Source organism: Xenopus laevis, chromosome 7L (assembly GCF_017654675.1).
Source record: "Xenopus laevis strain J_2021 chromosome 7L, Xenopus_laevis_v10.1, whole genome shotgun sequence".
NCBI classification, from domain to species: Eukaryota; Metazoa; Chordata; class Amphibia; order Anura; family Pipidae; genus Xenopus; species Xenopus laevis.
In genome coordinates this window covers 62313241-62328613 of record NC_054383.1, presented here as the reverse complement: position 1 = coordinate 62328613, position 15373 = coordinate 62313241, and the positions used below count along the sequence as shown (strand labels likewise).

The window sequence follows — 15373 nt, the reverse complement described above, 5'->3', positions numbered from 1 at the left end:
CGGATGTGCACTGTCATAACGCAACAAATTGTTGTGATCAGTGGATTTAACGTGTAGGTCCGTATATAGCGAGTTTCCTTTCCGATAGACCCTTGTGTCAAGAAACGTGATACTCTCCTCACTGTATTCCAGTGTAAATTTTATACTGGGAATACTTCATCCAAATATGTTTTAAATTGTAGAAGGGACCCAACGTCACCCCTCCACAACACCAACAGATCATCTATGTAGCGCCACAATTGTACACAATGTGTGTTAAATAGTAAATGTGGATACAGGTGTTCTGTCTCAAATTGATTCATGAAGATGTTGGCATAAGTAGGGGCGACGTTGGATCCCATAGCTGCCCCTTGTAGTTGGAGGAAGAATGTGTCCTGAAATAGGAAATAGTTATTATGTAAGATAAATGTCAGGAGTTCCATAAAGAAACTCACCTGTGTCAGATTGTATTCCGAATGTTTGAGTGTACTATGTACAGCCTTAATTCCTAGGGCATGGGGTATTGCTGTATACAAGCTACATACATCAAATGCTGCCAGTAGTATTGGCTCATCACCCAAATCCAGGTTAGGAATTGCCCTAATAAAATGTGAAGTGTCCCTAATGTAGGAATTACCTAGAGGTACAAACGGGGCCAATACCTTGTCTAGAAAAATTGACAATGGAGCAAAGACAGAATTCACACCAGCCACTATAGGACGACCTGGTGGGGACTGCAATTCTTATGAACCTTTGGTAAGGTGTAAAACACCGGGATACATGGAAACTCTTGTGTGAGAAAGTCTTTTACTCCATCGTCAATGACCCCCAGCTGTACATATCTAGACAAAACCTCTGAGATCATCTCTACAAAACGGTTCGTGGGATCCCCATCCAGGCGTGTGTATGTATGCCCATCATTCAATTGACCCATAATCTCCTGTACATAATATTCCTTATCCAGAATGACAAAAGCGCCACCTTTATCTGCAGGTTTGTACACAACAGACTTATCCCCCATTAGTGTATGTAGAGATTCACGGTCATCTTTAGACATGTTGTTATTAAACCTCATTGTCCTCAGATCATTGGTATCCTGCATCAATCGGTTAATATCCCTGGAAATAAAATTAATAACTGACTCTACTGGATGAAATGAAGTAGGGGGAAGATATCTACTTTTCTTCCGTAGGGAAAATTGTTCTAAGGATAAGGATTCAGTGTTCCGTATTGTTGGTTCTATCACCCGATCCTTAAATGGAACCTTAAGTCGCAACAGTCTATAGAACCATTGCAAATCAATATCCAATGAAAAGGTATCTAATTTAGTTGAAGGACAAAAGGATAAGCCCCTCTGTAAAACCCCCAGTTCAGAAGTTGTCAGTACCTTTTTGGAAATATTGATCACCAGCGTTGTCACTTCTTGTACTTGGTCTTTCCGGTCACCCGTGCCGGTCGTGCTTTGACCGCTGCAGCTATATTCACCTCTGTGCCATCTCCCCCACGCTCCCCGCTGCTTGAAAGGGCGCTGTCTTCGCCTAAAAAAGAAGAAGATATAGACACGGAGGAATCCGTAGCCTGCTGCGACTGTGAATCACCAGAGCTGTGTGGACCGGATCCCCGATACTTCTTCCGTCGCGTCCCGCAAGCAGAGTGAGCCTGAACCTGTCTACCGCGGAAAGGAATTGCAGACACATTGGGGCGTCCCGGCGTCCACCGGTAAACTCGTCCGTTGACGTAATCCTCTGCGTCGCGCAAGAATTTGTCTCTCTTACGCTCCTCCGTCTCAAGGCGGAATCGTTGTATCGAAGATTCTATCTGGGCTTTGAGGGCGGTGAACTCCTCCTGATTGCCCGATTGCAACAGCTGTGTCTCTAGCGTATGCACCTGTTCCGACACGGTTGCCAGTTCCTTCTGGATATATTCAATGGTAAGTGTAATTATATCTAAGGAACATTTATTCAATATCCCTTCAAATTTCTTGCAAAACTCCACATTCTCCGAGAACAGTGTAGGTCTCAAATGTACTCTCAGTCCCCTTGGGATGCGTTTAAGTCGTTAATATTCAGCCAAAGTACAGCCATGTAATTCTAAGGCTACTGACCTCTTGGTAATCCGTTCCAAATCCCGGCTCCCTGCCTCTGGATGTGCAGTATGTAGGAATTCTCTTGACCCCCTAGCCAAAGTGGCTATACTTGCTGCCTCCACTTCAGTATAGGCAAAAGTATCCGCCTGGGTACTCGGTATAGGGGTGGGTTGGGACATGGGTAAAAGCTTCAAAACTCAAAAAATATATTTATATTTCCGTACAAAATGGAGTGGAGCTCACCCTTAGTCCATGACTTAGTCCACATTGTGGACAAATTATATAACCAACAAAAAAGTCAAGACAACTTTGTGCAAATAAAAAAGTTCTTTACCAACAGGTAACAGCAAACATGCAACGTTTCAAAGCTCCCGCTTCTTTCTCAAGCATTAATGATTGCTATGACATCACAACCTATTTTAAAGCATAGGTAGTACACACCCCTCTCATCATTATGCAAATCAGTTCCCTTGTGTTACAGATCAATTCACTTTAGTATGTTAAACAGTATTTCGTATATATCTAGGCATGCATCGCCTCATAAAGATTAGTTACAGGTTAAAAGACCTAACCAAATACAATTGACATGTGAAATCCCAAACAATCTGCAAGAAATGCAAGGTTGTGTGTCCATATAACTGTGTCCCAATCCCTTATCTCTCTAAATTCCACCATAACTGACCATATAGTTCATATTAAGTGAAAGCATATAGGTCGTACTCTCTTTTCTCTTTTCTGGAGTTGTAAGAGTCCCGTGGGGGGGCAACAGACTCTATGACAAGAAACTGGAGGGATGCAGCTGAATGTCGGGTCATCTTAAAGTGTGCAGGTACAGGTATATATATGCCTGAGGCACAGCAATCTCTTTCATATTCATTTCTGCAGTTCATTGATGTCACTGCACTGCTCACATTCACCCTCTCTACTCACTGTCTATAACTGCATAGCCTGCGCATACTAGTCCCTACGAACAGAGTTAGACTATCATGGTTTTCTTTCAATCTGTGGAATCAGGCATTTCTGTTTAAAACATAAATTAATTTATTTTATACAATGTATTTTCTTTATTTTATGGTGTGAGGTTTTAAATATAATAAATAAAGTGTCTTTTGCTATATATGTTGTGTGAGTTGTACATGCTGGAGGCAAACAGGCGTTATATTGTTTAAGGTTCAGTCAACTAGCTGATGGTAAAGGTAAACAAACGAGTGCCCATACTTTTCAATTATATGCAATACACCACCCCCCAATTTATGCTTAAGGCTAGAGGGGGTTGAGACTATAAGAGCCTCATTCCCCAGTATAAAATGGTTTTACAGCATAGACCTAGGATCCCAGCACTACAAGGCAGCAGTGTTAACCACTGCACTAATTTACTGCAACAACATTGTTATTTATGACGAATTGTAATGTTATCCAAATAGTATATGGTGCCTATTTATTAACAAACAAGTTTACGGTTTCTCACAATTCTAAAAACATATTTATAAAAAAAACAAGTTTACGGTTTCTCCCAATTCTAAAAACAAACACAAATAGTCTTTATTCATTAAAGAAAAACCCAAGCCAAGTAAAAGTAAAAGCTGATGACGTTCAATAGAGGCCAATGGCAATTGTCTCTAATAACTTTATTTATTTATTTATTTATTTTGCCTTATTGAAAATGGATTAAACAATGTGATTGTTGCTGTTGTGTGACTTTTTTCGTGTAAAAAGTCACGTTTTGTCAGCATCTCAAATTTAATAAATCAGCCCCGAAGTTTTTTAGTATCTATATCAATAAGGGGCATGTTTATCGAATTTCGAATTGAAAAAACTTTGAAATTCGAATTCAAAAAGACCAACCGAAATTAAGTCAAAGTTTTTTTTGGTCGAATAGGTCCATTTCTGCTCTAATAGGTCAGTATTCGGCCGTATTCGGAGCTTACGAATTGAAGGGCTTTCACATTCCATCGAATTCGACTTTTTCCCAAGAAAAACTTTGATTTTTCAGAGTCCACTCAATTCAGCAGGTTTTAGTTGGCGAATGGTCGAAGTCGAATTTTTAAAGAGACAGTACATGATAACGTTCGATATTCGAATTTTAATTTTTTTCAAATTCGAATCGAATTTGGACTATTCCCTAGTCGAAGTACACAAGGATAAGGATTGCTCACTCAATTGTAAAAAGGCAAAAATGTATTCCATCAGAAAACCCACTTACATATCGACCTTTTATAAATCTGCCCCTAAGAATAGAGAATTAGTGGGACTAATACAAACAGAATAGAAATTTGGTTTATTGAAGTTTACATTTCTAAACAGCACACTGACCTTTTCTTAAGACAAATTTCCCCTCTTAAAATTTCCCTTCCCCAATGCGAATTGTTGGTAATCTAACTTTGTGGCATCATAGTAAACAACAGTTGTTATAATTAGAAAAAATAATATAAAAAAAAAACAAAAAAAAATAGGCAAAGCAACATTTAAATGTATACAATGCTGGAATCCTGAAAACATTTGGCAATGAATTCTAAAGAATAGTATATAATAAACTACATATTAAAAGAACCACAAATAACCCACAGCCATCATGTCATCATAGGAACAGATGAGGCAATGCTACCATACATAAACCGATAATGTACTCAGTAGAGCATTTCAGAGATTATACATTATATTCATCAGTGTGGAGGGAAAACTAAGGACCCAGAAGTAACCTAAGCACTGCAAGGCAGCAATGCTAACCACTGTGCTACTATGCTGCCTGTAAAATACTTATCAGTGGCACCACTCCAGTCAAGATTCCACAATATAGGTTGACCATATCAAGCAAAATTACATAAACTTGTTACCTGGGGAAATATTTGTCCTAGTGTTCCAGTATAGGAATAATAAGAGCTGCACTGCAAAGTGAATGTAGTGAAGTAGACATGTCTGGCAGTGAAGCAGGAGCACTATGATTACACTTGCTACAGGCAGATGTGGTTATAACTGGCATTTACACAATTGCAAAAAACGCATAGATGGATTTTGGGGCAATGGCCATACATCTTAGCAAAAATAATGTTGGAGTGCTGCCAAAACCCCCCTTTTTAAGTGTCTAGTGGTCAGCTTCTGCCTAGACAGGTGATAGACCTTTAGCTAAATTGAAGTATTAAATGCAAAATAATCTCCATTAAATGAGCAAAAAAAGCTTCACTTTAGAATGGGTATGGTCTTTAAACAGTGAGCTTTCAAGGTGAGCCACATTTTCCTACTTTATCCCCCCTCTAAAATATGCCCTGCTGCCCATGCTATACTGTATAAATTATGTACAATGTTTACCCTTAGTAAGAGTAAATTAGCTTTGAACAATAGCAGACCAACACCTTCTATTAGGAGTAGACAGTCAGGTGTATAGAGAAATAATTCTGGCTGGACATGGGGGTCAGAAAACTTTGCTTCTGCTTTGTTGTTACATCTCATGCACATTGTAGTGTTTTGCTAAAGAAGAAAAGAGTTAGAGATTGAGGCCAAGCCATTGGCACAGCAGACAATGTCTGTACATTTGGAACTGGAAGGGCTTGCTTGTGACATGGCATCAATACTGTTGTGTGCTGAGAACTGTAAAGTCAGGGGTGATTACTCCTTTGACTAAACCGGAACAAACAGTTGGGCTGAATTTCTAGCAAAGGGGACATGGCATGCCATTTGGACTTGCAATTACACTGAATGGTTCCTTCTTTTGTTTTAAGGGGTATCTTTTTGTCTTTATTTAGTTGTTTAAGGTAGAAGGTTGTTTTAGACCATTTAAAACTTCATGCTTATACTATATGTCCCCGACCCTTCATGTAAGACTGCAGATGTGCAGCTTGCATACAGATTGCCTTCCTGGGTGTGCCAGGAAGCTTTGTGGCTACTCTGTGCTAGTCTGATTTGCAAGCTGGTGGTGACTTATGAAAGTTTGTTCCTGTATCAAACACCTGTGGCAAATGCTTATTAACAGTTTCAGAATCAGTGCCCTTTGTTGAACCTCTAGTAAGTAAGAATGTAACATACTGTGTATCTAGGAAGGTAGTAGCTGAACATGTTACAGAAAAGAAAAAACTAATATCATACTTACCAGAATTTTATTTTCCTTGCCATCCTCCTAAATAAACTGATGGGTTAATCTCCTGCAGCTTCCCAGCCCTGACAGAAGAAATTGTTAAATATTCTAACCCATAAAACCCACCCCTTCCTGTCTCACTCCTGCCTACCAAATTCTAAAGGCACAACACGGGGCATGTTGATGTGGAGGATGGCCAGGAAAAGAAAATTCTTTTACTGGCTATCCCTCAACAACATGAAAGGAATTGATTGGTTATACCCAAGCAATCTAAACAAAAAGGAAACAACCATGCAAGTTTACTTAGCCGACCAGGCTGAAAAAAGAATTGATTGTCCAAACTGGGCTTGAGATGAAGACAAAACGTCTAATCATAGTTACATAGTTAAACTGGGTTGAAAAAAGATCATCAAGTCCAAGCCCTCCAAGTGCCCATACTTAACTAATGTGAGGTCTACTTTTAGTAATTTTCTCCCATTATGATCTACATCCATAAAATCATTGTTAGCATTCTGTACTATGGAAAATATTATTACATATTGATTTATAGGAAAATGTATCTTGTTATATTTAACAAGCAATTATTTCTTATGTATCCTTAACATGATAAATATCTGAATGAAAAGAATGAAATAGGAGGGTGATATAGACAGGCTGTTTGTTGACAGTGTCTTGTGATCTACTGATCATTAACTAATGGTCTACTGGTAGATCTACCTCTTGGGCACCCCTGATCTATACTAACTGTAGATTTTAGTATCATGATATTATGCCTGTCAAAGAAATCATCCAAGCCCCTCTTAACCCTTTCACTGCCAGCCAATTTGTTAAAAGTGAACATCTACTGCCAAGCAGTTTTCAGACAATTTGAACTCATTGCTTTTAAAAAATTTGTACTTGTTCTGGAGGTGTAACAAAAATTTTGAGTGAAATATGTAAAAAAAAAAAAAAGTGAAATAAAGAAAAAAGGGTATATATTTTGTGTCTTTTTTCCCCAAGATATCTTACATATGCCGATAAAAAATACTGTTTGTAAAAGCCCTGGTATCCCACTTTTCTTGTCCACAGGACACCCCAATAATGAAACAGCATTTTGTACAATTTCACCTCAAAACAAAATAGATAATTGTATCTCCCTGTTAACGTGGTATATCTAATGAAAGAAGTGAAAACCCCCCATAAATTAGGTATTTTTAGAAACCGCATACTTTTAGGTTTTTAGTTGTGGTGTAGTTTTTGCTGTAAATGTAGTCACCATCACACAAACCACCATAAAACTCAACAATATTTTTCAAGTTTTTTATTTTTTTCTGAAACACTATCACAGTCACAAAGTAAAAAGTCAATTTGAGAAAAAAATCTCCAATAAAAATTTTCAATGAAGCCAGATAAGAAAGAAAAAATTGTCCTGAACAAAACGATACCCCACATGCAGGGGTGCACCTAGAGACGTGGTCTCCAAACACCCAAAACAGGGCCAATACACAAAGGCAATTTCAACTAGAAAATTTGGGGCTGCGCTCTAGGTGTATATTCCTAGAAAGTGCACACCTGCGGCTATTCATCGGTGCCATTTCCTACATACATGGAGAATTGCAGTTTAGCCTGAAATAAACAAAAAATGGAGACAAAGTAAGATTTCTCCCCAAAATAGCCTTGAAAACTACAAAAAACTACTAAATATCAATCTTCAACTTGTCCTGAACAAAACGATACCACACATGCAGGGGTGCACCTAGAGAATTGCAGTTTAGCCTGAAATAAACAAAAAATGGAGACAAAGTAAGATTTTTCCCCAAAATAGCCTTGAAAACTACAAAAAACTACTAAATATCAATCTTCAACTTGTCCTGAACAAAACGATACCACACATGCAGGGGTGCACCTAGAGACGCGGCCTCCAAACACCCCAAAACAGGGCCAATGCAGAAAGGCAATTTCAGCTGGAAAATTTAGGGCTGCGCTCTAAGTGCACACCTTGCAGTTTCCCAGCCTAAACACCCCCTTACCTGTGAAATACACCCCACAAACCATATATTCCTAGAAAGTATACACCTGTAGCTATTCATCGGCGCCATCCTTTCCTTCATACGCAGAGAATTGCGGGCGCAGCACTCTGAAGAAGTTTACAGTTTAGCCTGAAATAAACACAAAAATGGAGATAAAGTTCGATTTCTCCCCAAAATAGCCTTGAAAACTACAAAAAACCTACTAAATATCAATCTTCAACTTGTGAACCCCCCCTTACCTGTGAAATACCCCCCACAAACCATATATTCCTAGAAAGTACACACCTGCAGCTGTCCATCGGCACCATCCTTTCCTTGAAACGGGGAGAATTGCGGGCGCAGCACTAAATATCAATCTGCAACTTGTCCTGAACAAAACGATACCCCACATGCAGGGTTGCACCTAGAGACGCAGCCTTCAAACACCCAAAAACAGGGCCAATACACAAAGGCAATTTCAGCTGGAAAATTTGGGGCTGCGCTCTAGGTGCACACCTTGCAGTTTCCCAGCCTAAAGTCAAATACAAGAGTCCTCTGCACTCAACCCATTATCAATATATTTAAGACAGCGACATTTTGTGCATACTGCTAGTGGGATCACTTGACTATAGCTGGGAAGGGTGGGAGCTACAACATGGAGCTGGTCGCAGCTCCTGTATAAACTATAACAAACAAGGGAAAGTTGTGCTCATCACTATTTTTTAAAACCATTAGGCGGGGGTGCAATGAGGCTGTGACCACAAAATACATATAGTCAAATACAAGAGTCCTCTGCATTATCAATATATTTAAGACAGCGACATTTTGTGCATACTGCTACTAAAAAATACCTTACCCTTTAAACAAAACAGGAATTGTTTGTCCATATATTGCAATATATTTAAGCTGGCCAACTACGTCAAAGTCATCCCATATCTGGCCAGTCCTATGCTCAATTTTATCTGATTCATTAAGAATTCTATTGCTTCATTATACATTTTACAAAGGGACTAGGTTTTACCTGCAACTTACTTGCTGCTTTCAAAGTAAACCTCCATACATGAAGTTTATAAAGTACTCTGTTTAGCTATTCCACAAAACTCCTCTTTTTCATACAAACTAAGGACTTATAAATCCCACTCACACTTAGTCTATCTTTCCTTCCTATTGCTGGCAGCTGGGGATATTTCCCCAAACCCTGGCCCTTACCCCATCCCAGTTATAACACGGCCACGAGCTCCTTCTCTCCGGAGCAAATTCAAACAGTACAGAACTCTTTCTCCTATACCCAAAAACCCAGTTAATCTTTCATGTGCTCTCTGGAATGCCAGATCTGTCTGAACTCACATGACCATTTCATTGCAAATTCCTTTAACCTACTCGCACTAACTGAAACCTGGCTTTCTCCTACTGACACCGCCTCACCTGCTGCCCTGTCCTATGGGGGCCTACACCTTAATCATACTCTCAGACATGGTAACAGACCTGGAGGTGGGGTAGGTTTGCTTCTCTCTCCCCGCTGTACTTCTAAAGTTCTTCCACCTGTTCCCTCTTTATCATTCTCCTCATTTGAGGCTCACTGCATTAGGCTCTTTTCTCCTGTTTCTCTCTGCATTGCTGTTATATATCGACCACCGGGACCAACTGAACAATTTCTGGACAACTTTGCTGCCTGGCTTCCTTACTTTCTTTCATCTAACATCCCATCCATCATATTAGCTGACTTTAATATACCCGTTAACAACATTAACAACTCTTCTGTCTCTAAACTTCTTTCACTAACCTCCTCCCTAGGCTTATCTTTGTGCTCAGACTCCCCCTCTCACTCCAATGGTAATGCTCTGGATCTCATATTTACCAGACTCTGTTCAACCACCAATTTTACTAACTCACCATTTCCCCTCTCTGATCACAATATGCTCACATTTCAACTCTCACTAACTCCCTCCTTACCCCCTGCTATTCCCCAAACACGTACTTACCGTGACTTGCAAGCTGTAGATGTGTCACATCTCTCTTCTTCCTTTGACTCTCTTCACTCTAATATCTCAGCCATCTCATGTCCTAATGTGGCTACCTCTGTCTACTATAGTACTCTCACCACTGCCCTAAATGAGCTTGCTCCTATAAAAACTAAACGTTCTAGACCCAAACCACTTCAACCTTGGCATACTGCTCATACAAAAGCGCTCCAAAGACACTCACATGCTCTTGAGCGTCGCTGGCGCAAATCTCGTTCAGAATCAGACTTTTGGAGCTACAAATCTGCCCTGCGCTCCTTTAACACCAGCCTCTTCCAAGCCAAACAAACATACTTTACTTCACTCATTAACTCCCTTTCTAAAAAACCAGCACAACTTTTCTCCACCTTTAACACTCTCCTTTCCCCTTCTCCACCCCCTCCATGCACATCTGTCTCTGCTCAAGATATTGCTGAGCACTTCAAAAACAAAATTGACACTATCAGAAGGGACATTACACTACTCAACCCCCCTAGACTTCCACCACCCTCCCTCCACACTCCCCAGTCTCTCCTGTGCTCATTCACCCCTGTCACTGATGAGGAAGTCTCAAAGCTTCTGGCCTCTTCTCACCTTACCACCTGCCCGCTTGATCCAATTCCCTCAAAACTTCTCCGCAATACCAATCCTTGTCTAATCAAAGCCTTAACTCACCTTTATTTAATCTTTCGCTCTCAACTGGACTGTTTCCTTCTCAACTAAAACATGCTCTTGTCACCCCCATTCTGAAAAAACCCTCTCTTGATCCCTCCAATCTTGACAACCTCCGACCTATCTCTCTGCTACCTTTCATCTCTAAACTACTTGAGCACCTAGTCTACAACCGACTAACCTCATTCCTCTCTGACAATAACCTGCTGGACCCCCTACAATCTGGTTTTAAGCCACAACACTCCACGGAAACTGCCCTGACTCGACTAACTAATGACCTTTTAACCGCTAAAGCCAACAATCATTTCTCACTACTAATACTGCTTGATCTCTCAGCCGCATTTGACACTGTAGATCACCCTCTCCTCCTCCAGTCCCTCCAGTCACTTGGCCTTCGTGACACAGCCCTGTCCTGGTTCTCTTCTTACATCACCAATCGTTCCTTCAGTGTCTCCTACAATGGAGTATCATCTTCTCCCCTACCTCTTTCTGTTGGAGTTCCTCAAGGCTCTGTCCTGGGACCATTACTATTCTCCCTCTGTACTTCCTCCCTTGGCAAATTAATAAATTCGTATGGTTTCCACTACCACCTCTATGCTGACGATACTCAGATCTATCTCTCATCTCCTGATCTCAACCCAGAACTCCTAACTCGCGTCTCCTCCTGCCTGTCCACTATCTCTACCTGGATGTCGCAACGCTACCTTAAATTAAACCTCCCTAAAACCGAAATGGTTCTCTTTCCTCCAACTAACACCAGTAGCATCCCCGAAGTATCTATCATAGTTTACAATTCCACTATCACCCCCCTCTCCTCAGGCCCGGTGCCTTGGGGTTATCCTAGATTCTGCCCTGTCATTCACTCCTCATATCCAGTCACTTATTAAATCATGTCACTTCCACCTAAGGAACATATCCAAAATACGATCATTTATCACCCAAGACGCTGCCAAAATTCTAATTCACTCTCTCATCATATCGCATCTAGACTACTGTAACTCTCTTTTAATTGGCCTCCCCCTCCAGAGACTGTCACCTCTCCAGTCCATAATGAACACTGCTGCGAGGCTCAAACACCTCAGCAACCGCTCCTCCTCTGCCTCGCCATTCTGTCAATCCCTGCACTGGCTTCCATTACCTTTCAGAATCAAATTCAAATTAATGACACTGACTTTCAAAGCACTTCATAACTCTGCCCCACCCTACATCTCTGAACTCATCTCTATATACTCACCCACTCGCTTACTACGCTCCTCTACTGACCTGCTACTCAACTCTTCTCTCATTACCACCTCACATGCTCGCATTCAAGACTTTGCAAGGGCTGCACCCCTCATCTGGAACGCTCTCCCACGGTCTGTCCGACTTTCTCCCAACCTTTCTGCTTTCAAGAAATCTCTGAAAACGTACTTCTTTCGAGAAGCCTACCCTCACTCTGCTTAACTACCAAACGCAACACCACATACAATACCACATTTCTCACCCACTTAATTCGATCTTGCCCACTCCCACACCTTGTGTATTACTCCCTTCCCTTTAGACTGTATGCCTATGCATAGAGCCTTCCTCACCTTTTTGTACCTGTATTGATTGTGATGTTTGTTACTCCATATATTCTATGTATGTAATTCATGTGATGTAGTTGTTTAATCACATTTACGTTACAGTGCTACGCAATATGTTGGCGCTATATAAATACATGTTAATAATAATAATAATAATACTTGGCTGCCCTTTTATTAGACACCGGTGGGATCACCTGACTATAGCTGGGAAGGGTGGGAGCTACAACATGGAGCTGGTCACTGCTCCTGTATAAACTATAACAAACAAGGGAAAGTTGTGCTCACCACTATTTTTTAAAACCATTAGGCGGGGGTGCAAATGAGGCTGTGACCACAAAATACATATAGTCAAATACAAGTGTCCTCTGCGCTCAACCCATTATCAATATATTTAAGACAGCGACATTTTGTGCATACTGCTACTAAAAAATGCCTTACCCTTTAAACAAAACAGGGATTGTTTGTCCATATATTGCAATATATTTAAGCTGGCCAACTACGTCAAAGTTTCCCAGCCTAAACACCCCTTAACCTGTAAAATACCCCACCACAAACCATATATTCCTAGAAAGTGCACACCTGCAGCTATTCATCAGCGCCATCCTTTCCTTCATACGTGGAGAATTGTGGGCGCAGCACTCTGAAGAATTTTACGGTTTAGCCTGAAATAAACAAAAAAATGGAGACAAAGTGAGATTTCTCCCCAAAATAGCCTTGAAAACTACAAAAAACCTACTAAATATCAATCTGCAACTTGTCCTGAACAAAACGATACCACACATGCAGAGGTGCACCTAGAGAAGCAGCCTCCAAACACCCCAAAACAGGGCAAATGCAGAAAGGCAATTTCAGCTGCAAAATTTAGGGCTGCGCTCTAAGTGCACACCTTGCAGTTTCCCAGCCTAAACACCCCTTTACCTGTAAAATACCCCCCACAAACCATAAATTCCTAGAAAGTACACACCTGCAGCTATTCATCGGCACCATCCTTTCCTTCATACGCGGAGAATTGCGGACGCAGCACTCTGAAGAATTTTACGGTTTAGCCTGAAATAAACAAAAAAATGGAGACAAAGTTCGATTTCTCCCCAAAATAGCCTTGAAAACTACAAAAAACCTACTAAATATCAATCTGCAACTTGTCCTTAACAAAACGATACCACACATGCAGGGGTGCACCTAGAGACGTGGCCTCCAAACACCCCAAAACAGGGCCAATACACAAAGGCAATTTCAGCTGGAAAATTTAGGGCTGCGCTCTAAGTGCACACCTTGCAGTTTCCCAGCCTAAACACCCCCTTACCAGTGAAATACCCTCACAAACCATATATTCCTAGAAAGTACATACCTGCAGCTATTCATCGGCGCCAACCTTTCCTTCATATGTGGAGAATTGCGGGCGCAGCACTCCGAAGAAGTTTACAGTCAAGCCTGAAATAAACAAAAAAAGGGAGACAAAGTTAGATTTCTCCCCAAAATAGCCTTGAAAACTACAAAAAGCCTACTAAATATCAATCTGCAACTTGTCCTGAACAAAACGATACCATGCAGGGGTGCACCCAGAGACGCGGCCTCCAAACACCCCAAAACAGGGCCAAAACACAAAGGCAATTTCAGTTGGAAAATTTGGAGCTACGCTCTGAGTGAACACCTTGCAGCCTAGACACCCCCTTACCTGTGAAATACCCCCACAAACCATATATTCCATAGAAAGTGCACTACTGCAGCTATTCAGGGGTACCATCCATGCTTTCCTACATGCAGAAATTGGGGCGAAGTGCTCCATAGAAGTTTGTGATTTGGCTTTTTTTTCCCCTTATTTCAGGCTAAAGTTAGATTTCTCTCCAAAATTGACATGACAACGGAAAAAAACCTACTAAAAATCGATCAGCAACTTCTCCCAAAATACCCCCCCACAAACCATATACCCTTGCATACCACACATGCAAGGGTACACCTAAAGATACGGTCACCAAACACCCTAAAACAGGGGAAATAGATACATTTGGGGCTGCCCTCTAAGTGTACACTTTGCAGTTTTCCAGTCTAAACACCCCCTTACCTGTGAAATACCCCCCACAAACTATATATTCCTTGAAATTGCACACAAGCAGCTATTCATCAGTGCCATCCTTTCTTTGCTACATGCAGAATTGGGTGCAGTTCTCCATAGAAGTTTGCAGTTTTAACCTTTGAGAAATGCACCCAAATTCTGCATGTAGCAAAGAAAGGATGGCACTGACGAATAGCTGCTTGTGTGCAGATAAAAATGAATAAACCATATGTTTATGTGAATGAACCTTATATTTACATCATGTAATTGTAATGATTCTGAAATACTATGTAATGTAATTTTAATGACTCCAATTAAGAATAGTCATCGTTGTGTTATTAGAACTCCACAATCTCCCTGACCTCTCCCAGATCCTGCCTGATGGCATTGACCTGGTGGACCAGGGTGACCAGGAGCTCAGTGTGGTCATAGTAGGCATTCCCAGTCTGAGTGCCTACACTGAGCCCCTGGTTAGGTGGTAGTGCCTGGTCCGGTAGTGGTGCCGCCACCCGTTCGGGTAGTGGTGCTGCCCGGTGAGGTGGTGGTGCCTGGACAGGTGGCAGTGCTGCCTGCTCAGGTGGTGGCGGTGCTGCCTGGTCAGGTGGTGGCAGTGCTGCCTGGTCAGGTGGTGGTGCTGCCTGGTCAGGTGGTGGTGGTGCATTATCCCCATCATCAGATTCAGGATCATCCTGGATCCACTCAGCTGGCAATGAATGAATTTCAGTTTTAGTAACACAGCAATTGCATTTGTACAGTATGAATTATACAGGATAAGGTGTCATGTTGTAACTACAGGAAAATTAACTTTATTGTAGTTAAGAAGGGAAACCTATTTATTCTGTTTAAATAAATCTACCTTTATGTGAAGTAAAATTCTTATTAGCCTTGCCACAGGCCTAAACAAATACACATTTGCTCCAAAATAAATAGGAATCAAGTGGCTTTATTGTAGTTAAGAAGG

At 41.1% G+C, this 15373-nt stretch overlaps 1 protein-coding gene and 1 long non-coding RNA gene across 4 annotated transcripts in view; both read right to left on the bottom strand.

Annotated features, from left to right (window-relative positions):
- Positions 1–1450, bottom strand: part of capg.L (capping protein (actin filament), gelsolin-like L homeolog) — a 65563-nt gene extending 64113 nt beyond the window's left edge. For all 3 annotated transcript variants that reach the window (XM_041569077.1, XM_041569080.1, XM_018225566.2), the window contains exon 1: positions 1367–1450. The gene's annotated coding sequence lies outside the window, so the exon portion shown is untranslated. The remainder of the gene's footprint in view (positions 1–1366) is intronic.
- A 6699-nt stretch (positions 1451–8149) lies between these two features.
- LOC121395738 lies at positions 8150–14599 on the bottom strand. Its single transcript, XR_005962654.1, has 4 exons — positions 13708–14599; positions 13324–13406; positions 12939–13021; positions 8150–8272 (listed from the first exon to the last, which is right to left on the bottom strand). It is a non-coding gene; the product is annotated as an uncharacterized LOC121395738 (long non-coding RNA).
- Positions 14600–15373: the final 774 nt, after the last annotated feature.